Below are 24,922 nucleotides of genomic sequence, written 5' to 3'. Positions count from 1 at the left end.
GGTACATGTCTCTATTTTCCTTGATCCTATACTGTTTGGGAATTTTAGTGTTAACTTCTTAGCTAGCTGGTTATTCATTATTCAAAGTTTTTTTGTTCCCAGTGTCTCATTTACTAACTATATATCAAACCACAAAGCTCTCGAAGTTTCTGCTCCCTCCTTAGCACCCTATCTGGACCATCAGCTAGCTTCTGGATCAGAACTGGATATACATCATCAACCCACACTACACTAATTCAGGATAACTTTGATAAGACCAAAGAACAAATTATCATGCAACATCGGTTTATTTTGATACTTAAGATAACCAGTGCTTTCCTATACTTAATGATATGGTTTGGCTCTGCATCCACACCCAAATTTCAAGTTGAATTATAACCCCCAGTGTTGAAGGAGGGGCCTGGTGGGGCATGACTGAATCACGGGGCACACTTCCCCCCTTGCTGTTCCTGTGATAGTAAGTTCTCATGAGATCTGGTTGTTCTCCTGCCAGCCGTGTGGAGATGTGCTTACTTTCCCTCTGCCTTTCACTATGACTGTATGTTTCCCGAGGAAGCAGAAGCCTGAACGCCCTACAGAACTATTAGCTGATGAAACCTCTTTTCTTTATAAATTACCCAGTCTCCCAGGTGTCTTTATAGCAGTGTGAGAACTAATATACTCAACAAGTACAAAAACTATGGCTTAACCACAGCAACAATATTTCTTTACCAAGTCTGGTTGAAGATACTAAAGGAGTGTGTCACTGTGATCTAAAATTTCTAGAGATTAGGAATCCTTAGAATGGATATGATCTTCGGAAAACTGTACCATCTATTTGCCTGTTCATGGATCACTACCAGTCTGTGGCCCATTAGAAACCTGGCTGCATGACAGGAGGTGAGTAGCGGGCAAGCAAGCATTAGTACCTGAGCTCCACCTCCTGCCTCCCAGGTTAAAGCGATTCTCCTGCCTCGGCCTCACAAGTGGCTGGGGCTACAGGCATGTGCCACCAAGCCCAGCTAATTTTTTTGCATTTTTAGTACAGCTAGGGTTTCACCATGTTGGCCAGGCTGGTCTTGAACTCCTGGACTCAAATGATCCACCTGCCTTGGCCTCCCAAAGTGCTGGGATTACAGGTGTGAGTCACCATGCCCAGCCCCATATTTTATTTTTATTTATTTATTTTTGAGGCACAATCTCACTCTGTCACCTGGGCTGGAGCGCAGTGGCATGATCACTGTTCACTGCAGCCTCCACCTCCTGGGCTCAAGCAATTCTCCCACCTCAGCCTCCCAAGTAGCTGGGACTACAGACGTGTGCCACTATACCTAGCTAATTTTTGTATTTTTTTTATTTCTTTGTACTTTTGTGTTTTTCCACGTTGCCCAAACTGGTCTCAAACTCCTAGGCTCAAGCGATCTGTCCGCCTCAGTTTTCCAAAAGTGCTGGGACTACAGGCATGAGCTACCACACCCAGCCTCTCATTTTTAATAGATACTATTGAAAAAAACTACTGTGAAAAAGAAATAAAAATGAAAAAGACACAGGCCTATCCTTAAGGACCTTATGTCCTACCAAACTATAAAGTAAGCCGTACCATCTATGGATTTGTAGCAACGTGTCATCCTGTCAACTTTATTCCTGAGGCGATAAGATGTATTAACATTGGCTTTCAAACTATTTGTATGAACAAACATAAAACTCAAGCACAGAAATTGAGTCTGATCTAAAAATCAGCAAATTATAATTATGAATTTATTACATTCTCACTGTATCCACATCCTCAAAACTCTGACATTAGCAAGCCATTAAACAAGACCGCTAAGATCACATTAATCTTATACTAAAGTTTTGTGCTAAACTTTTCATCTTTCTCTGTTTCATCTTTCTCCTTGTTTTCCCAAAAGAAAAAAAAGATCAAAAGTTATATATTTCAGATATATAATCCTAAAAACTGCTCAATTGCTAGGTGACTAATTTTAAGACACTGTCATCAGTTTAAGAGGTTACTCGTTCATTTATTTATTCATCTAACATTTATTTACCCACATACTGTGATAGGCAGTGAGGAATAAGCACAGAACAGAAACATTGCCTGCCTTCACAAAGCTTAGTCTAGCAGGATAGTAATTTAAGAAACTGAAACAGTATATTAAGTGCCTTTTACAAATATTCTTTGCAGCTACACCAGCTACCACTTGCATTTCAACATTTTATTTCAAAGCCATTATTTATTTGTTTGTATATTTGATATGGTATCTTGTTAGGTTGCCCAGACTGGTCTCAAACTCCTGGGTTCAAGCAGTCCTCCTGCCCCAGCCTCCCACGTAACTGCGATTACCAGCACATGCCACTGTGTCTGGCTCCAAAACCATTTTTTAAAATTACTTCAGTGTTAAGACAACTTTAAGAAACAATATCATGGTTGGTATCAGTCATTAATTGTGCTATTTTATGACTTCAATCTTTTGATGCAGTAGAGTTTCCTTGCCATTTCCAATAGAAAAATCCTTGCCCCTTTCAGGCTACTGCAGTTGAGATACAAGACTTGAGATATTTTTCTAAGAGAAAACAAAACAAACAAAGCAGCCAAGAGAAACAGTATCAGCCATGTAATAAAAGACCCAATGTACTTTATTCCATTGTCCCAGGCAAACAAAAAAAAAACTATGAATTATATAGTATACAAATGTGTTTTCTTTGGAAAACACTGAAAAATAGGAAGATTCATGTGGAAAGAAATTACTTTATTCCTACCACTCTTTTGCAGACACACTCAAAATTCATAAAATTCACAAAATCTGAAGCTTATAAATCAAAAGAAACTGGTCATACATCATGAACACAATATTAACTTTTTAAAAAGTATTTGAGGCAGCTGAACATCATCACAGGATCTGAAGGCTCATTTCCTTAGATTAATTCAGTGATCATTTTCAAAGCAACGCTTTTTATGAAAGCTAAAATAAAATTTCTAGGTAACCAAGGAGAATCTTTCAAATGGAAAAAAGTTGACGATATTAAACTCTAACAAATAAGGTATGTAGGCGCAGGCATGGTGGCTCACACCTATAAATCTCAGCACTTTGGGAGGCCAAGGCAGGAGTATCTCTTGGGCCCATGAGTTCAAGACCAGCCTGGGCAACATAGTAAGACCTCATCTCTATTTAAACTCTTTTTTATTTAAAAAAAAAAAAAAAAACAGAGTCTTGCTCTGTGGCCCAGGCTGGAGTAGAGTGGTGCAATCTCGGCTCACTGCAACCTCCGCCTCCCAGATTTAAAATATTCTCCAGCCTCAGCCTCCCAAGTAGCTGGATTACAGGCATGTTGCACCACACCTGGCTGATTTTTGTATTGTTAGTAGAGATGGGGTTTCACCATGTTGGCAAGGCTAGTGTTGAACTCCTGACCTCATGTGAATAAAAAATAGGGTATGTAATAATCATATAAAGTTCTAAAACATCCAGTAGCAATGTTTTTAAATCCCAGTAATTCCGGGGTTTTTTTTGTTTTGTTTTGTTTTGTTTTGGAGACAGTTTCTCTCTTGTTGCCCAGGCTGGAATGCAGTGGGCACGATCTCGGCTCACCACAACCTCCACCTCCCGGGTTCAAGTGATTCTCCTGCCTCAGCCTCCCGAGTAGCTGGGATTACAGGCATGTGCCACTATGCCCGGCTAATTTTGTATTTTTAGTAGACACGGGGTTTCTCCATGTTGGTCAGGCTGGTCTCGAACTCCTGACCTCAGGTGATCCGCCTGTCCCAGCCTCCAAAGTGCTGGGATTACAGGCGTGAGCCACCATGCCTGGCCTCAAATACTATTTTAAGATTATTCATTCATAATACATTGTAGTCTGAAATAAGAATAACCTCTCTAAACAGTCCATATGACCTTCATCCTCTCTTTTTCCAATATAATGGCAAAAGACAGAGTTGTGATATTTTTACTGTAATCATAGAAACATCAATTCAACATATATAGGATTAGCATATCAAACATTTCAGCAAATATCAAAATACAGATGTTTCTTCATCCTGATGAACAAATTCATTATTAAACTTGCCAACTAGTTTCCAAATTTATAAAAAACCATAATAAAATGTGAGGCAAAACTGCTGAAACCAGTTAAAATGAGTCTCGATTGGCTAAAATGATTAACAACGCCATCTTAAAGATGATCCCATATCTGACCACATGATACCTCTGTGATTTCGGGGCACAAATCCCTCTATCCATCAAACTAAATAGAAGGGTCAGAGAGGTTAATGGAGACAGAGTGTCTGTAATAGACTTCTGCATTTCATTCTCCACTCAATATGCTCCAATCATCATTGAACTATTTGTTATGTTCTTATGAATCAATGCTCCCTTCACAGTCAACATAGAGGCTAGAAGCCACTGTGTGAAGTAATAAAGCTTCCCTTTGCAAATCCTCATCAAGCTGATCTGATGATTAAGTCTATGTGAGGCTTCATAAACAACTGAAGTGCAATCACAACTTTAATTAGAAGCTCAAATGGCACGGCTAAACACCTCAATAAAACGTGAGCAAGGACAACAGCCACCTGCAAGGAGCAATGCCAACTTCCAGCCTCCATTTACTATAAAGAGATTTTTCTCTATTCAGCTGCAATCACTTGGGCTATATGAGCTCTGGCCTAGCAACAGCAGTCAAACATTTAAAATCATGAAAATAAATTTTAAATCTATACTTAAGTTATATGACGCACTCACTGGTGGCAGTCAAAAATGTCACAGACTGAATAAAAATGAAGCTCACTCATTTGCTAGGCTGGTGCCCCATTCTACCCTAATTCTCCATTAAGAATCACCATTAAAAACAAACAAAACTCATATGGCAAACTGCTGATAAACCAGTTTACTCTATTTGTGGCTGATTAAGGGTGATCCCGGACTACATGGCTTTTTTAGTTCTTCCCTGACTAATAGAAAATTACTAGAAGAGCAAGGACTGGCCAGGCGCGGTGGCTCAAGCCTGTAATCCCAGCACTTTGGGAGGCAGAGGCGGGCGGATCACGAGGTCAGGAGATGGAGACCATCCTGGCTAACACGGTGAAACCCCGTCTCTACTAAAAAATACAAAAACCTAGTCGCACGAGGTGGCGGGCGCCTGTAGTCCCAGCTACTTGGGAGGCTGAGGCAGGAGAATGGCATAAACCCAGGAGGCAGAGCTTGCAGGGAGCTGAGATCTGGCCACTGCACTCCAGCCTGGGCGACACAGTGAGACTCCGTCTCAAAAAAAAAAAAAAACGAGTAAGGACTACACAGAGCTAGCTGCATAAATCACAGTTGGCCAGGTGCAGTGGCTCAGCCTGTTATCCCAGCACTTCGGGAGGCTTTGGTAGGAGGACTGCTTTAGGTCAGGAGTTTGAGACCAGCCTGGGCAACATAGCAAGGCCCTGTGTCTTGTAAAAAAAAAAAAAAAAAATTTAATTAGCCAGGCATGATGGCACATGCCTATAGCCCCAAGCACTCGGGAAGCTCAGGCAGGAGGATTGCTTGAGCCCAGGAATTAAATGAGATGGCATTAGTGATGGTTGCATATACCAAGAAAAATACATCCCAGTTTCCTTCTTTACTCCCTCTTTTAAACATATATCCTGTCTTCCTAGTTCATCTCCTCTGGTCTCTCCTTCTATGAGATATGGATAATTTATTCCCTATCCTTGCTGCCTTCTAACAGTAATATAAGAGAAGGTATAATCAGTGGTAAGAACATTTAACTAGGAAATAACCCAGAAGTCCACTGACAGAAAAACTGATAAAGTGTGGTCTGTGCTATACCACAGAATATCATAAAGTGGTGAAAATTAATAACTAATGCTATGTGCAATAACACAGATACAAGCTGAAAATGTAATGCTGAGGATTTTTAAATTTCCTAAGACTACATTCGGCAATGACACCATGTATAGGGCTCAAAAACCAAGAAATATATAGCTGTGTTCAAGCACACGTACATGTGTGACAAGCACAGAAAACATCTCAGATACCCTGAATCGAAGTCAAGGGTCTCACAGAGATTTATGCAGGTTTGGACACACACCTGACTTGGAATGCATGCTGCTCTGCACATGGACACATCCAACACAACCAACCTAGTGTCGCTCTAATGCTGTTAACTTTTAAAATGAAGCCAGCCAGCCAGCGTGTCACCCTCCATTTACCTATCTGAAATTCAAGTCACGACGATAGCTGTAAGTGGACATTTTTTGCTTTTTGTTCTAAAAGCTCTAGCCATACCCTGGTGGCCACCGCTGCTGAGGCCACAGCACCACATGGGGCAGCTGTGAGAGGCCAGCAGTTTCGTTTTCGTGTGTCGAGGCCTTGGCTCAGGATCCCATCTGTGCTGACTTCAGACTGAAGGGAATGCATTTCCTCCAGCCTGAAAACTGAAACATATGCTGCAATAATGAGAGGTTCCTTGAGTCAGTTCAGCTGCACCCAGGATGGTGAGACTGTGCTGTGAGGACACTAGAAGACTTCACATGCGGCACCCACTTGCTAGACAAAGACAGACACGAAGACACGGCCACAAGGCCTCTACATCCAAAAAGACAGAAGTCGGTCCCATCATCTGTACGTATTATGTCTATATCTGCTTGCAGACTCGTGCTCCTGCTAAAAAGTAGAGTGAGGAGTTTGCGAGTTAAAGAGACAGAACTAAGTCGACAAAACTGCAGCATTTAGAAAGCCCCTGCAAGCATGTGATCTCTGCGTCCTCTTTACTCGATGTCGACTCGGACTCTCCAGTACTGGCCACATTTGGCTATTTAATGTAAATTCAATAGAACTGAAAACCATCGTCCTCGGTCACACTAGCCACATTTCAAGGGATCGATAACCACATATGACTACTGGCCGATTACCGTTTCGGACAGAGCAAGCATCAAACCTTTCTATCATCACAGAAAGTACTTTGGGCAGTGCTGACTTACACGCGAATCCACTTTTTTACTTTTATTATTTTGATTGACATATAATAATTGTAAACATTTATGAGATACAGCATGACTTTTTTTTTCCAGACAGGGTCTTACTCTGTCACTCAGGCTGAAGTGCAATACTGCAATCGTGGCTCACTACGACCTCAACCTCCCAGACTCAAGTCTTCCTCCCACCTCCGCCTCCCAAGTAGCTGGGACTACAGCCTCCTAAGTAGCTGCACCACCACACCTGGCTAATTTTTATATTTTTTGCAGAGACGGGGTTTCAACATGTTGCCCAGGCTGGTCTCAAACTCCTGACTCCAGTGATCTGCTCACTTCAGCCTCCCAAAGTTCTGGGATTACAGGCATGAGCCACCATGCCTGGCCATACAGTATGATGTTTTTATACATATACACAATGTGTAATGATCAAATCAGAGTAAATTAGCATATCCACCACCTCAAACATTTATCATTTATTTGTGTTGGTAACACTCAAAATCTGCCTTTCTAGCTACTGGAAAATATACAATAAGCTGTGGTTAACAGACACTAATCCACTTTTAAAACAAAACCAAAACCTCCACCAGCATGCTGAACATCAAAATCCCAGAGTTAGCCAGAAAATGTCAAGGATTAGTCACCCAGCACAATTAATCTGAGATGGTTCACAGGCTTGGATGGTTGAGGCTTCTCGTCTTTATTTCATTGTTTACTGTCGCACAGTGATTAAAAGAATGGACTCTGAGGCCAGGCGCGGTGGCTCAGGCCTGTAATCCCAGCACTTTGGGAGGCCGAGGCAGGCGGATCATGAGGTCAGGAGATCGAGACAATCCTGGCTAACATGATGAAATCCCAGCTCTACTAAAAATACAACCGGGCGTGGTGGCGGGCGCCTGTAGTCCCAGCTACTCAGGAGGCTGAGGCAGGAGAATGGCGTGAACCTGGGAGGCGGAGCTTGCAGGGAGCCGAGATCGTGCCACCGCACTCCAGCCTGGGCAACAGAGCAAGACTCCATCTCAAAAAAAAAAAAGAAAAAAGAATGGACTCTGAAATTAGACGGTTTGAGCCCGAATCTCTGCAATAGTCTATTAATTATTCAAATTCTCTCATTCTCTTATGTTAAAATGGGTTTGTTTTTTTTTTTAATAGAGACAGGGTTTTGCCATATTTCCCAGGAGCTCAAACTCCCAGGCTCAAGCAATCCATCTGCCTCAGTTTCCCAAAGCAGTAGGACTACAGGTGTGAGCCACCGTGCCCAGCCAAAATGGGGATACTAATAGTATCTACCTCATAGATTTGTTTAAAAATTAAATGATACAATGTTTGTAAATCTATTAGTACCATGCTTGGCATAGAGTAAGAGCTCTATAATTGTTAGCTACTAACTATTATCCTTGCCAAAAGGAAGGAGAAGGAACACATGAGGCTGAATTTCTGAATTTTGTCCATTAAAAAATTTTGGGGCTCTGGTAACAATGTACTATGAGAGAAAATCAACACACATAATCTTTTTCATCTTCAGTCTCGTAGTTTAATAATTTCCTTTCTCACCTTTAAAAAGCCTGTCCTTGCCTTTTCACTCGTCTCGTCTTCCTCCAGTGCACCATGTCCATAGTGCTGCGTGGTAGACGCTATTCAAAGCACGTGACATGTACCAGCTTAATAAATTCTCACAACAATCCTACGACATAGATACTCAATGTGCCTATTTATTTTCAAGTGAAAAAACGGAGACACTTAGAGGGTAGGTAACTCGTGCACGATCACATAGCTAGTAAGTGGCAGTGCCACTGGATCCAAATGCAGGCAGTCTGGATGGAGAACCTCTGCTCCATCACAGCCATCGTGCAAAATTGCTTCGATACGCAGCAGTCCTCCCTTCAAAACAAACAAGCAAAACCTTTCCCAAGCTATCGACCTGGTAATGTTATTATAGTTTATTCAATTAGATTGGCATGACAGGCAAGGAGAAGTCTCTTGGGACTTGGATGTGACAGCAGCTTTCACTGTCCTGTCTTCTGACTAAATCCCCTGGGGGATGTGGATGGAATAAAATTCTGCTATTCGGAAGGATTGGCATTGCCCCCTGGGAGGTCTGGAAATTGGTGAGGATAGTTTGGTTTTCACAATAATTGTGGGGCACCGTCAGGATTCACTCTGAAGGAGACAAAGGTGCTTATGTCCCACAATATCTGTCACAATCACATACAACTTCCAAATGTCCAGTTCAGACATTTAGGTCTAGAATCTAACTGCTGATTACATATAAGAAGTAATTCTTGTATTGTTTTGGTGTATTTCATATATGCTGAATTTTTCTAAGATTGCAACCATCAGGTAAAATGAAAGAAACTGGTACTTTTGTCTTCAAAACCTTACCAGGAGTTGTTCACCATTTGAGACTGTAAGGTCATGCTATTGGAATCCCAAAGACAACAAAGCTGTATCAGTCTCCAATTAGAGCCGCACATTCACAGCACTGCTGTGCCCCCTAGTGCCTAAACATTTATATATGATGATGTCCTAGGCAGCTGAGGTTGCTATAACCGAATACCACAAATTGGGTGGCTTATATGCAACAAAAATCTATTTTTCGGCCAGACATGGTGGCTCGTGCCTGTAATCCCAGCACTTTGGGAGACTGAGGCAGGCGGATCACCTGAGGTCAGGAGTTCAAGACCAGCCTGGCCAACATGGTGAAACCTCGTCGCTACTAAAAATACAAAAATTAGCCAGGTGTGGTGGTGAGTGCCTGTAATCCCAACTACTCGGGAGGCTGAGGCAGGAGAATCACTTGAACCTGGGAGGCAGAGGTTGCAGTGAGCCAAGATCACGCCACTGCACTCCAGCCTGGGCGACTGAGTAAGACTTGGTCTCAAATATATACACACACACACACATATATAAATTTGAGTATATATATATATTCACTATATAATATATATTATATATTCACTATATAATATATATTCACTATATATTACATATCCACTATATATTATATATTATATATCCACTGTATAATATATATTCACTATATATGTATATTTGAGAATATATATATATATTCACTGTTGTGGAGGCTGGGAAATCCAAAAATCGAGGTGTCTGCATATTCAGTGTCTGGCGAGGGCAGGTTTCCTCATTTACAGATGGTGTTGCTGTGTCCTCACATGGCAGAAGGGGAAGTCAGCTCCCTTGGGCCTCTTTTATAAGGGCACTAATCCCATTCATGAGGACTCTGCCTTCCTGAGCTAATTACCTCCCTGAAGCACCACCTCTTAATATTATCACCTAGCCGGGCACGGTGGCTCAAGCCTGTAATCCCAGCACTTTGGGAGGCTGAGACGGGCGGATCACAAGGTCAGGAGATCGAGACCATCCTGGCTAACACGGTGAAACCCCGTCTCTACTAAAAAATACAAAAAAAACTAGCCGGGCGAGGTGGCGGGCGCCTGTGGTCCCAGCTACTCCGGAGGCTGAGGCAGGAGAATGGCGTAAACCCGGGAGGCGGAGCTTGCAGTGAGCTGAGATCCGGCCACTGCACTCCAGCCTGGGCGACAGAGCCAGACTCAGTCTCAAAAAAAAAAAAAAAATTATCACCTTAGGGGTTAAGAACACACAGCATATAAATTTTGGAAGGACACAAACACTCTGACCATAACAGGTAACAGACACCATTTCATGATAAATAACTTTCCATTTATTTATTCTTTATATTTCCATTAGGGCATTATATTGCTATTTTGAAATTGTGTATATAAGTAGTTATATATTATCTAAGATTCTCTTCAGGATAGCATTTGTGTGTGTGTGTGTGCATGTGTGTGTTTTAAAATACATGTTTATAAAAAGGGTTTTTGTGCTTAATAGGGGTGATGTACTGTGCTCGGCATCTCTGGGAAAAAACTGGTCGTCTGCAGAATAAGCTGTTGCTGTTTCCTATCAATACTTTACTATACAGGAAAATCAGAGCTACATGTCCTTAACACCAGCTTTCTGACTGCCCAGAAGTACTGATAAAGAGAGAGAAAAATGAAATGTATGAGTTCTCCATAAAGTTCTGGCCTCTCCCCATCCTAATCCCTATCTCAGAAGCAAGTCTTTTTTTTTTAATTTTTTATTTTTTTTGAGATGGAGTCTTGCTCTCTCACCCAGGCTGGAGCATAGTGGTGCTATCTCAGCTCACTGCAAACTCTGCCTCCCGGGTTCATGCGATTCTCCTGTCTCGGCCTCCTGAATAGCTGGGATTACAAGTGCCTACCACCATGCCTGGCTAATTTTTGTATTTTTAGTAGAGACGGGGTTTCACCATGTTGGCCAGGTTGGTCTTGAACTCTGGACCTCAAATGATCCGCCCGCTTTGGTCTCCCAAAGTGTTGGGATTACAGGCGTGAGCCACCGCGCCCAGCCAAGTCTTTAAAGTATAAAACCTTAAGGTACAGAAGCCACTATCCTTATCTCTTCCCCCTTATCACCTCTCCCTGGCTGAGCCAACTTGCTTTGCATTAACTACCTTTCTCACACATCCCCAAGAGCCTACAGAAAAGGTCTATGATCTTGGCTTGTTACTATCAAATCATCTCAAACCTTTCAGCATCTTTACCTACTCAGTAAGTAAGGAAACTCACAATTCCTTAAGTAGTTCCTGTAGCCCTCTCCCAGCTTGAATGGCTCTTCCTAGTGTTGCTGATGCTAATCAAAGACTAAACACAGGACTGCTGTCTCTCTCATTTCTCTGACCTAGCTGGCCTATCTTTACTTTCTTCCCTCTTGGCTTCTAATGAAGACAAAACTGCATTGCCTAATTATCCTTTAGAAACAAAACCTTAACATTCTTTAATACTTGATCTCTTTTCAATGCCTTCTATTTGTTTCCTGTAATTCAGCTAAACATAGTTCAGCCATTGAAAAAAATTGATTCCAATAAAACATATTGAATGACAACTACTTAATGTGTTAAAAAGAATACTACCTGATTTTTTTAAAAATAAAAGGTTTCCTGAATTTGCAGCATTCTTAAATTGAATTAAGAAGTGTAAAGACACTTTGGGAGGCCAAGGCAGGTGGATCACCTGAGGTCAGGAGTTCAAGACCATCCTGGCCAACATGGTGAAACTCCATCTCTACTAAAAATACAAAAAATTTGCTGGGTGTAGTGGCCAGCGCCTGTAATCCCAGCTACTCAGGAGGCCGAGGCAGGAGAATCGCTTGAACCCAGGAGGCGGAGGTTGCAGTGAGCCGAGATCGCACCATTGCACTCCAGCCTGAGCAACAAGAGTGAGGCTCCTTCTCAAAAAAAAAAAAAAAAGAAGTGGGAAGAAAGGGAGAAGAGATTAATATAGTAGCCATTTTAAAATTTTGGTATGTACCAGATCTTCCTAATTACCTGATAAGGAAGGTTACACATAATTTATAGGTTGAAGAAATCAATGCAGAGAGGTTAAACAGTTTGCTCAAGGTCGTATACAGACACCTCCACCCTCACCCTCAACCAGTGCTAGGATTACAACCCACGTTTGTCTAATTCTATTACATCATGCTACCACTCTACAGTAATTACAATTAGTGCTAACTTCGTACCAAGAACTGTGCTAAGTATCTCATTGAGTCTTTATAATAACCCTATGACGCAGGTACCAAATTGAGCTTCATGTTACAAATGAGAAAACTGGGCACGGAAAGAAAGTTAGGTTGCCCAGAGTCACACAGTAAATAGTCCAACATATCCAAATCCAGGTACCTGACTCCAGAACCTATGCCTTTAATCATGAGGCTATACTCGCTGATAGAATTAAAATTCACTAGGCAAAAAAATGAGTAAAAGCTAATTTTTATCTGTAAAGATTACTGAGGAAATTACAACAGCTCTATTGCCAACAGAATGATTTAACAATAGCTATCTTCATGAGGATGCACGATATAGTTTGAACATACGCTCCCACCAAATCTCATGTTGAATTGTAATCCCTAGTGTTGGAGGTGGGGCCTGGAGGGAGGTGTCTGGGTCGTGGGGGAGGATCTCTCATGGCCCCGTGCTGTGCTCATGATAAGATATGCTCATTTCAGAGTGTGTGATGCTCCACCACCACACACTAGCTCCTGCTTCCTCCATGTGACATGCCAGCTCCGCTTTGCCTTCTACCATGATTGTAAGCTTCCTGAGGCCTCATCGGAAACCAGGCAGATGCCAGGTGCCACACATGCTTCTTATACAGGCTGCAGAACTGTAAGCCAAGGAAAACTCTTATCTGTATAAATTGCCCAGCCTCAGGTACTTCTTTATAGCAACACAACCACAGCCTAATACAATGCACTAGCAAATCAAAGTGGGATTTTTGTTTAGTCCACAAGTGATTAAAACTCTTAAAAAGCAAAACCATTAACCTTACAAATTAAATATCTTCTTTTGATGTGCTAATGTAATATTCAACATGAAATGATTAGAAAGTAATTCCCCAAAATTCCTGTCTGTGGGTGGAAAGAGGGGTGGTATATAACAGCACCACACAGAAATGTATCCCTACATATGCCTGGTTGAAAATTCATTTTCTCTTTGGAATCCAGGCTCCTCCTACCCCTAGAGCAGTCAGAGAAACAGCTACCAAATGCAAAACAGAATGCAGTCTTTAGAGAGAGACCACCAGCACATGGTTACTTACAAATAAAACCAGCAGTGAGAAATGGGACAGACATATTAGAGGAAATCAAGAGAGTCATTTTTCAATGTTAAAGATTTTTCTTGGAAAATATGAAAGGAAAAACTAAGAGCATTATCTGGTAAGTTAGCAAAGCCCTGAAGCCAGCATCAGACATCCCAAATCAGCGACGTGGCACACAGAGGAAGGTCCACATAGAACCAAAGCCTTTCTCTTCGCCACAAGGTTAGGGTTTGAGTTTCCTAGAGGAAGAAACGAGAGATTTAGAATGCATGGTGTCATGGAAATAGCTCTCGCTGTCATTATTTTTAAGGCTTTTATGTATATATTTTAACTGCATACTATATGTGTAAAATATATATTCATATACAAATAAACGTGCACACACACACACAAATATATGTAAAGATAAATGTACAACTGATTCAGGTAAATCATACCAGGAAGCTGAAGCCAGTTTTGTTTTTTTTGTTGGTTGTTTTTTTTTAGATGGAGTCTTGCTCTGTCACCCACGCTAGAGTGCAGTGGCGTGCTATTGGCTCACAGCAACCTCTGCCTCCTGGGTTCAAGTGATTCTCCTGCCTCAGCCTCTAAGTAGCTAGAATTACAGGCACACACCATCAGGCCCAGCTAAGTTTTGCATTTTTAGTAGAGACGAAGTTTCACCATGTTGGCCAGGCTGGTCTCGAATTCCTGACCTCAGGTGATCCACCCGCCTCGGCCTCACCAAGTCCTGGGATTACAGGTGTGAGCCACCACACCTGGCTGGAGCCAGGTTTTTGACGTCCGCATTGGGTCTGGTAAGCAGAACAGCGCCCATCACAAAATGCTGCCTTAATTTAAAGCGATTTCAGCTTAGGTCTGTTTCATATGACTGTAATGAAGATAATAGCCAAAAGATGATAATAAAACTAACAAACCCCTGGGACTGTTAACACAGATACACTGTCAACAATTTTTCTACAAAAACTGCCATGTCAGCTTGAGTGACTTCTTCCCGGAACTGGGATAGCAGTTACCTTCTCCAGGCTTAGGACTTGCAGATGTAAAGGGGAAGGAAAGTGTTGTGGGCTCACCCCCCACTTCTAATATAACAGCAATAATAACAGATACAATGTGTACAGTACTTACCATGTCCCAGACTGTTTTCAAAGGCTTCAACTACTCCATTATTTTTAATCCTCACAACAATCCCATTAGTAGTCCATGTACTAATAAGGAAATTGACCCAGAGGTGAGGTAAATAGCCCCAGGTGATAAAGAACTAGATCTAGAACCCTGGCCTCCAGCACTAAAAATTAAATAAATAAATAATTTTTTCTCACTTCTTTTTTTAAAGATAGGAATCTCATTATGTTCAGCCCAGGCTAGACTCGAACTATTGGGCTCAAGTGATCCTCCTGCCTCAGCCTCCCAAATAGCCAGGACTATAGGCACACACCATCACGCCCGGCTTTCACCAGTTTTTCATACTTTGGGTTCAGTTTAAGATTTCATTTAGAGAAAAAAGGTTTTATACCTTTTAAAATAAAAACACTGAGCACCACTAGTCTATATAGTTTGTTTATCTACTATCACTCAAACTCTGATATCATTTTTATGGTGTCCGGTGCACTGTGTAATTCTGTTAGTTAACCTTCTGTATGTTATGTGGAGCTGCATGCGTGTACATATAAAGTCCCAAAGATAAGCACACGAGACTGGAAGTTCTTAGAGAACTTATATTTCTTTGTATTAGGTTGGTACAAAAGGAACTGTGGGTTTTGCCTTTAAAAGTAACTAATATCTCCTATGTTGCATATAGCGCAATGCATTCTCATACAAATTTTTTGAGAAATAAACTTGATTTAACTGTTCAAATACATTTTTATCCTGGGGAAAATAATTTTAGTTTAGTTTAAACTATGCTACTGATAATAATAAACAATCCTTAGGAACATCATATAGAAAGCAGTTCTGCCCAACCCACTCCCAATTTCTTATCCATGCGGTGTCACTAATCAATTTATAGGTTGGAACAAGAAAAAAGTTTTACGTTACAGAACTAATGAAGCATACTTTCCCTGCAGAGGGACCACCACTGTGACTTACAGGTTCTAATTAAGTTTTTTTCTTTGAAGCTTAGTATTCAAATCTGCATTCTTACTTGATTAGTATTCACCACCATTATTTTTATGCAGATCACATGAAAAATGAACCCTATGTGCCCGAACAACTTGCAAGAAATTACTATTCATCAGCATGAATCAACAAGCCCACAATTATAACAGTGTCCACTGGGAAAATTTAAAAAATTAAAATAAATTTTAAAAACCTTTCACTAAGGTCATATAAAATGAAAGTAAATGGGGAAGATGAAGAACTCATTTTTGCATTGAAAATCATACAAATGTTTTCTGCAGAAAATTACTATGACTATTATTGGGGCTCAGAAAATGATACCCCAAAGTATGGTGCTTTCATATGCTGGGCACTGTTGAATTTTAAAAAAACAGAAGAACTTAGAAGCTGCCTCAGAACCAAGGACTCTGTAACCTTCTCTTGTTTCTCTCCAACCCCCAAAGCCCAGAGAGGGGCTCTCTCTGGAATTTCCTTATCAGACTAAGGAAACTTTTTCCTTAAGAAATGCAATTCTCTTAAACCTCCTCCCTAGAAATCTCATTAAATTACCAGGAAAGATCAACCTGAGAAGGGAAGAAACTATAATAAGTCACTGCCAGGACCAGACAGACTTTTCATCTATTCTTCAGACGGCGGCTTTGAGACATTACCCGCGAGACTTTAACTGCATAATAGAACCTCCGTTCACCTGCAGTTCCTCCCTCAAATTCCCATAACTTGTGGGCCCCATTCAATTTCCAAAGAGAACCATTTACAAACTACTGTCTGCTCCTTGGATCCATTAAACTCTCCTAAAAGTCACTATCCCCCAAAATTGCCTACATTCTCCCTCTCCTTGTCCCCTAGAAACAGGGTGCCATTTCAGCTGTGGCTATCTGTCCTTTCTGTTACAGCCCGACAGGTTCTTCTTACCCGCTGCCCAGAAAAGCCAATACACGGAGAACAGTAGAGGTGTTGCGGCAGAGAAGGAGTTTAATTACTGCAAGGCAGCTGAGCGGAAGGAGGGGAGGTATCTCTCCAATCCACCTCCTCGACAGCTTGAAGCCAGGGTTTTTAAGGATAATCTGGCAAGCTGAGGGCTAGGGAATGTATGCTACTGATTGGTTGGAGATGAAATCACTGGAATGTTGGAACTGTCTTCACGTGCTGAGTCAGTTTCTAGGTGGCGGTCACAGGACGAGTTGAGTCACTTCCTTGGGATGAGTCATGGTCCAGATGGCATCAGTTTAACCAGAATGCAAAGGTCTGAAAAATATCTCAAAAACCAATCTTAGGGTTTACAATGGTGATGTTATCTATAGGAACAACTAGGGAAGTTACAAATCTTGTGACCTCCAGCAGCAACCAAGCTGGGGAACAATGGCTAGTTCTCTCTTCTTCACTGTGCTTATAGCTTAGCAGAATTCAGGCCCTTATAATAATTCTAATCTTGTTGGCTTTCATTAGTTTTACAAAGGCAGTTTCAGTTTCCAAGCAAGGAGGGGACCAGTTTCAGGACGGGACTATTATTCTTGCTTTAAAGTTAAACTGTGAACTAAACTCCTTTTTAGTTAGCTTGACCTACACCCAGGAATGAGCAGTTAGCTTGTGGGGTCAGAACCAAGATAAGGTCAGTTGTGCGGGATTTCTCTCACCGTCATAACCTTTGCAAGGTGGCTTCAGTTCTCTGAGTCTCACATATTGTATGGCTCGGGTGCTTATGCACATTAATACATTTATATGCCTTTTCCCCTGTTCATCAGTCTAATGTCAGGTCATTTCAGCACATTCAAATCTTTAGAGGCACAGGGGCAGGAAAAATTATCTTCACCCCTATACTCTCCAAGACCAAAAACCAATAGATGGTCTGCCACATGCTACAAGACGGATAAACCGACAAATATTACATGGTTCCACTGATATGAAATATAGAGAAAGGAGATTAAAGGTTCCCTCGTCCCCTCTGCAACAGGGGGAGTGGCTCGCTTCAGTGCCCGGCTGCTCAAAACTCTAGGGGGAGCACACAGATGGGCAGGTTGTGGGGCTCGGACCCCATGGCAGTGTCTAGAGGTGAATGTTTACAGCTCCTGAAGCCCCAGTGGGTGTGAGTTACTGGGTGCTCTTTTAATTTAGCAGTCTGTAGGCAGCTTGTGTTAGTCAGCTCAATTAGACCCCCTTCCTTATCAAAGGACAAGGGATATCTGTATCCTGGGGTTTCTTGCCTTGGTGTACTGCAAGAATCAGATCACACGTGGGCTTGGAGAATAAGTGCAAGGTTTTATTGAGTAAAGTAGCTCTCGGCAGATGGGGGAGCCAGAAAGGAGAGGGTTTTCTCCTGGAGTCGGGCACTCAGTGACCCGGACTCTTCTCCGACTGTCCCAGCCAAACTCTGCGTCATTCTGCTGGTCGATGGCCTCCCAGCATGCTGGCGTCTGCTGGTGTGCTCTTCTGCCTGTGTGCTCCCCTCTGTCAGGCCTCTGAGCCCAAGCTAAGCCATCATATCCCCTGTGACCTGCACCTATACATCCGGATGGCCTGAAGCAACTGAAGAACCACCAAAGAAGTGAAAATAGCCAGTTCCTGCCTTAACGGATGACATTCCACCATTGTGACTCGTTCCTGCCCCACCCTAACTGATCAATTGACCTATGACAATACACCCTCCCCGCCCTCGTGATTATGGACTTTGTGATATTCCCCTGCCCTTGATAATGTACTTTGTAATATCCTCCCCACACCTGAGAATGTACTTTGTAAGATCCACCCCCTGCCCATGAAAATTGCTCCTAACTCCATCACCTATCCCAAACCTATAAGAACTGATGATAATCGCACCACCCTTTGCTGACTCCTTTTCAGACTCAGCCCGCCTGCACCCAGGTGATTAAAAAGCTTTATTGCTCACACAAAGCCTGTTTGGTGGTCTCTTCACACGGACACGTGTGACACCCTCCACGTCCTCTTGATGTCCAGTCACTTGCCTTCTTCCACCAATGTGTTCCTCTCACCCTCCAGCTGCTTCTGTCTGTGCCTTGCTAGGGTCTCAGGTTTTTATAGACCCAGGATGGGGACGTGGCAGACCAGGGAGGTCTTGGAAAAATGCAACATTTGGGCGCAAAGGCAGAAGTGCCTGTCCTCACCTAAGTCTGTGGGGGTAGCACCCTAGCCAGGGAACATGCCCTCCTCTACCCAGCACTTCCCTTACCCACTTCCCTATCATTTAAAGGGACCACACTCTTCCCTTCCCAGCACTCCCATATCACAGTCAGTGGTAGCAGTGGATTCCCATAGGAGCACTAACCCTATTGTGAATTACACATGGCAGGGATCTAAGTTGCATGCTCCTTATGAGAATCTAATGCCTGATGATCCAAGGTGGATTAGTTTCATCCAGAAACCATCCACCCCCTCACGCTACTTCCCTGGAAGAACTATCTTCCGCAAAACCAGTCCCAGGTGCCAAAAAGGTGGGAGACCACTATTTTAAGCTAAAAAATTTGTCATGACTTGAGCAGTGGCTCATGCCTGTAATCCCAGAATTTTAGGAGGCTGAGGTAGGAGGATCACGAGGTCAGGATATCAAGACTTCTCCATCCTGGCTAACACGGTGAAACCCCATCTCTACTAAAAATACAAAAATTAGCTGGGTGTGGTCGCACATGCCTGTAGTCCCAGCTACTTGGGAGGGTGAGGCAGGAGAATCATTTGAACCCAGGAGGTGGAGGTTGCAGTGAGCTGAGATGGTGCCACTGCACCCCAGCCTGGGTGACAGAGCAAGACTCTGTCTCAAAAAAAATTAAAATTAAAAAGTAAAAAGTCTGTCATGACTTGATACAGCATCAATAACAAGCTAATACATAAACAACTTGATAAGAAGTTTAGAAGATGAAGTTGAACTGAAAGTACAGCAAAAAGAAACTGACTCCATCATGCAAGAGACTGCTCCTACAGCTTGGGGTTGGAAGTAAATAAAATCATTAAAGGCATAGTGACTTCACAGCCATGCAATAAACATGTATGAAGCACCTACTTCCTAAAGCCCACTGCAGTCAATGATAATTCAGTCAACCTGAAATCATCATCATCCAAGGTTCACGTGTAAATAATTTAACAGGCTGGAGAGAATATGTGAAGAACACTAGTTTTATTTCCAAGAATTCCTGACCTTATCTAGAGAAAGTTTTATGAATGGACAGAGAAGATAGTCTCATACTTGGCATGATTTCCTATGCAGGTGAAAGATTTGGCTGCCCAAAAATATCTGATCTTTGGCTTCTTCTAATATAGCAAATGCCCACTAACAAAAAGCTTTCAGGATAAATATTCAAAAAAGTATTAAAATGAAAATGTTAACAAGAAAGGTAGTGCCCACTAAAATTACAGCATAGGTTAGGGAAGAGAAATTGCCGTGGAACACGGCAAAACATCATTAGCTGGAAAGATGACCAACCCGTCTGGAGGGATTGATGCAGTAATTGAGGAACTTTACCATTTTCTTTGTCTGGGTTCTGAAGTGTGACTATTTTTATAAGACATCTTTCCAGGCAGTCCAGTTACTATATGTCAACACATAGCCTCGTAAAAGTATAATATCCTACAAAGAAATAAACTCCAAACTCCTCAAACAGCCATTCTTCTCCAGTGTTTACACTGCATATTTATATCTGATAGGTAAGGGTCAACACTGTTTGCATCATTAACTGGCAAGGAAGACTCTAAATTGCTAATTACATTTAGCATGTCTCATAGTGATGAAACAATAGATGTTTAAGGAAGAAGCTTCTTTAATATCTACTAACATTATATTATGTTTCACTGTGTTACACAAAACTACCAATGAGGCTAAAGCAGGTGTACCATTTTTATTTACCTTACAACAAAGAATAAATGGCTTGACAAGTTCCATTAAAAAAAAATAATAAAGTGCCATTACTAATTCTGTAAACTAGTAAAAGTTACCAAAATAATTTTAATAGAAAGATCTCAAGACCCCCCGCTGTATTTTTTAAAATACTAAAGGCAGTAAAATGCAACAAAATAATAAAATAGAAGAGGTGACCTTCAAATCCATGAAAGAAATAAGGGAAAAAACAAGATGACCTTAAAATGAAAGTTCTAATGTAATTTCATTATTTTATTGTAAGTCAGAGAGCCCCAGGGTCTATATTAAAGGCAATATTATAAGATTTAAAATACTTAAAAAAGAAAAAGACTAAAAACCATCTAAAATAATTTAGAGGTATTTGAAAATAATGCAAGGCAATTAAAAACAGTAAAATAGAAGAGATTTTTAAGTCTAAAAGGAGCTCAGAAAGGCCTACAGCTGAGCTGCTGTGCAGGGAGAGGGAAGCTGAGTGCAAAGCCCCAAACATCAAGGGCAGTGTGAGAACAGAACATACCCAAAAGCTGGGAGACTGAATCTGAGTCAGAAAGCCCCTGAACCAAGAGTGCCAAGAGCAGAAGATGGACGTGCCATCTCAAAAGGGAGAGCAAATTCACCTTGCCTCTGCCTTTTTGGTCTATTCGCACCCTCAACAGACTGATGAGGGTGATCTTTACTAGTTTGCAGATTCAAATGCTCATCTCTTCCCGGACGACTCTCACAGATACATCCAGAAGTAATATTTTCCCAGCTATCTAGACATCCCTTAGCCCAGTTAACCATCACAAGTAAGGAATGGTGACATGGAATAACGGAGACAGAATGGCATGACACTGTGAAGGCCCTTCGATAAGCCACAGATCAAAGAATACCAGGGAAAAGATTTTAGCATAGGAAAATGACGTAATCTCTCCACTACATATTTAACCTGATTAAAATGGACTTTTGCACAGACAACTAAGGAAGAGGCCTTGTTAGGACCTTGTTTAGAATAAATAGATAAATGTATGTATTATAGTTGGATAGGACTTTAAACATTGCCTGATCCCATTCCTTCATTTATCAGACTCAGAAAGTATAATCTCCTCATGGTCAGCTGGAAAATTAGTAACAAAGACAACAGTGTTTGCCTCTTTTTTTCTCTTTTTTTTTTTTTTTTTTTTTTTGAGACAGACTCTTATTCTGTCACCCAGGCTGGAGTGCGGTGGCACAATCTCAGTTCACTGCAACTTCCGCCTCCCTGGGTTCAAGGGATTCTCCCGCCTCAGCCTCCTGAGTAGCTGGGACTACCGGCGCCCACCACACCTGGCTAATTTTAGTATTTTTAGTAGAGACGGGGTTTCGCCACATTAGCCAGGCTGGTCTCGAACTCCTGACCTTAAGTGATCTGCCCGCCTGAGCCTCCCAAAATGCTGGGATTACAGGCATGAGCCACTGCATCTGGTTTACAATGTTTTCAAACAATGAACTCATAAGTACTCTTATATTTATTATGATTTTTTTTAAAGATAGCTCTTTCTATCTCCCAGAATTTCTACAACCACCTCCTTAATGAACTGAAGTCTTTCTTTCTTTCTTTCTGGTCACAAATATTTACTGAACCCCTACTACGTGCCAGGCACTGTTCTAGAGGATAATAACAAAATTAATTCCCTCTCTAGTTGGATCTAAAATTCCAAAGAAGGAAAAAAAACAATAAACAGATAAACACATACATCACACAGTGGTAAGTGTTAGGAAGAAAAATAGAGTCAGACGGCCCAGCGCAGTGGCTCAGGCCTGTAATCCCAATCACTTTGGGAGGTCGAGGCAGGCAGATCACAAGGTCAGGAGTTCGAGACCACTCTGACCAACATGGTCAAACCCTGTCTCTTCTAAAAATACAAAAATTAGCCAGGCGTGGTGGCACACGCCTATAATCCTAGCTACTCAGGAGGCTGAGGCAGGAGAATCGCTTGAACCCGGGAAGCAGAGGTTGCAATGAGCCGAGATCATGCCACTGCACTCCAGCCTGGGCAATAGAGTGAGACTCCAACTCAAAAAAAGAAAAGAAAAGAAAAATAGAGTCCGAATGAAAACAAATGCAGAACAGAAGGTATCAGAAGTACACAGAGAGTAGCCACAGAATGTTTTCTCATAAGATGGTCTGCAATGAATCAGAAGCAGTGGCTTGTGCCTGTAATCCCACCTCCTAGAGGGGATGAGGTGGTGGGATCACTTGAGTCCAGGAGTTCAAGACAAGCCTGGGAAGCATAACAAGACCCTACCTCTAAAAAAATGTTTTAAAGTAGTCAGATGTGGAGGCGCACACCTGTAGCCCCAGCTACCCAGGAGCCTGAGGCAGGAGGATGGCTGGAGGCCAGGAGTTTAAAACTAAGCTGGGCAATATATTTTATCTCAAAAAAAAAAAAAAAAAAAATGATAGCCTGAACTATAAGAAATCCAGTAGAAGAGTGGTCCCCAAAGACAAGACAATAAATGAGAAAATAGGGAGCATTTCTTGAGCAGAGAAATGACATTATCAGAGAGGTTTGAGAAGAATCCCTAATGAGTTGTTTGCAGACACTGGGCTTACGGGGCTTGTGGGACATCTAGGGAGTTTTCACTGAAACTGCCAAGAAGCCACCCAGATATAAGTATGGAATCCACAGAAAGATCTAAGCTAAGAGTTTTTATCTGGGGGTCATCAAGATTAGATGATCACTGAAGTTATGAAATAAATGACATTTTCCTGGGAGGATCTGACATGCCAGAAAAACAAAGGAGCCCAGAGAAATTACCTGAGGAACATCAACATTAGTGGAATGAGCAGAAGAGAAGGAGCTTACAAAGAAAGAAAAAGCAGCAGAAACTACACAACAAGAGGAAGGAAAACCAGGAAAGTGGGAAAAGAGTATGTAAGAAAAGAGAGAAGTTAATACTGACCAGTTTCACAGCAAGATAGAATAAGAACTGAAACATAACCCCTGAGGTTTAGATTATTGATGAGCTGGCTGAAAGCAGTACACATGGAATAGCAAGGATGGGGTAGTACACACAGGGAGGTCAGAAAAGGATGCTTAGAAAAGATTGCTTTTGAGCTAAGAAATTAACCAGATAAACAGGAAAAATCACCAAGTGTAAGGAAAAAAAAAATGGTATCTACAAAGAATAGGCCGGATCCAATACAAAGATATGTATCCTAAACAAACAAACAAAAAAACTATAAACATGCACATAAGATTTTTAAATTCAACAAGCATAACTAATTTGTCGCCTCACACAAATTGATCTTTTGCTTTGATTACAACGCTAACTTTTTAAGAAAAAGAACCTGGTTAAAAATCCGGCAAATACACTGCTCAGCAAAATTTGATGAAAAGGCAAATAAGCCACACCTTTTGTGTGACGTCTTGCTAAAAGGAGCAACTTTAGCCCAGGCGCGGTGGCTCACACCTGTAGTCCCAGCACTTTGGGAGGCCAAGGAGGGCGGATGGCTTGAAGCCAGGAGTTCGAGACCAGCCTGACCAACATGGCGAAACCCTATCTCTACTAAAAATACAAAACCCAGCCAGGCATGGTGGTGTGTGCCTGTAGTCCCAGGTAGTGGGAGAGGCTGAGGCAGGAGAATCGCTTGAACCCGGAAGGCAGAAGTTGCAGTGAGCCGAGATGCCACCAATGCACTCCAGCCTGGGCAACAGAGTGAGATCCCATTTCAAAAAACAAATAAATAAAAGGAGCAACTTTACATATATCTGTTACATAAATTACTCTCCATTTCTGCAACAATCTGTTTAAAGTAACTCTAGGCAACAAGTTCAATCTCAAATTCCATTTTGATTCAATTCTTTTCTTAAAAAGGATTCCATATTTTATAATAGAAAGAGCCATGAAAAAACTCAAAATTTTATTTATCTTAAGAATTGGGAAAATCATTCCATTCCTAAAATCCCACATCTCTAACTATATTCTGGGAGAAAGTATATAGTCTAGCAGCTCAATAGACATGCATTTTTTTAAAATCTCACTGAATAATTGCAGATAAGACAAACAAGAGTAATCTAACAATGATGCCAAGCTTAGACTGGACTATGTATATGAAAGTACTACCTCCTCTAGCACCTTCTCCAAGGAAACTATCAGAACCATTTATTTTCAACTGCATAACAGGAGAACTATGAGTTATGTGACATCCTATAAAAAGACAGACACAATTTCTAATTATATCCATTCTTTCACTTTAATTACTCTAGAGAGTGATTACGTATTTAACTTGGCTATCTCTAAAACATTAAGTTGCTTTAATGAAAGTATCTCAGATAGCTATACCACCATACATCAATTAGAAAGTTAATCATTCTGCTTGTT

At 41.6% G+C, this 24,922-nt stretch overlaps 1 protein-coding gene and 1 long non-coding RNA gene across 10 annotated transcripts in view; both read right to left on the bottom strand.

The window, feature by feature from the left end:
* SMYD3 (SET and MYND domain containing 3) overlaps nucleotides 1-24,922 on the bottom strand; it is a 765,785-nt gene that overhangs the window by 665,597 nt on the left and 75,266 nt on the right. Inside the window, exon 1 of one of the 9 annotated variants that reach the window (XM_065539446.1) lies at nucleotides 16,627-16,744. The exons of the other annotated variants lie outside the window; for them this stretch is intronic. The gene's annotated coding sequence lies outside the window, so the exon portion shown is untranslated. Of the gene's footprint in view, nucleotides 1-16,626; nucleotides 16,745-24,922 lie in introns of those variants that run through there. 9 annotated transcript variants of the gene reach the window in all.
* On the bottom strand, nucleotides 8,064-13,893 carry LOC135969494 (uncharacterized). Its single transcript, XR_010584765.2, has 2 exons — nucleotides 10,538-13,893; nucleotides 8,064-10,228 (listed from the first exon to the last, which is right to left on the bottom strand). It is a non-coding gene; the product is annotated as an uncharacterized lncRNA (long non-coding RNA).

Source organism: Macaca fascicularis, chromosome 1 (genome assembly GCF_037993035.2).
Source record: "Macaca fascicularis isolate 582-1 chromosome 1, T2T-MFA8v1.1".
In the NCBI taxonomy this organism is placed as follows: domain Eukaryota; kingdom Metazoa; phylum Chordata; class Mammalia; order Primates; family Cercopithecidae; genus Macaca; species Macaca fascicularis.
The sequence above is the reverse complement of the archived record's forward strand: the minus strand, read 5'-3'. Positions and strand labels throughout refer to the sequence as shown.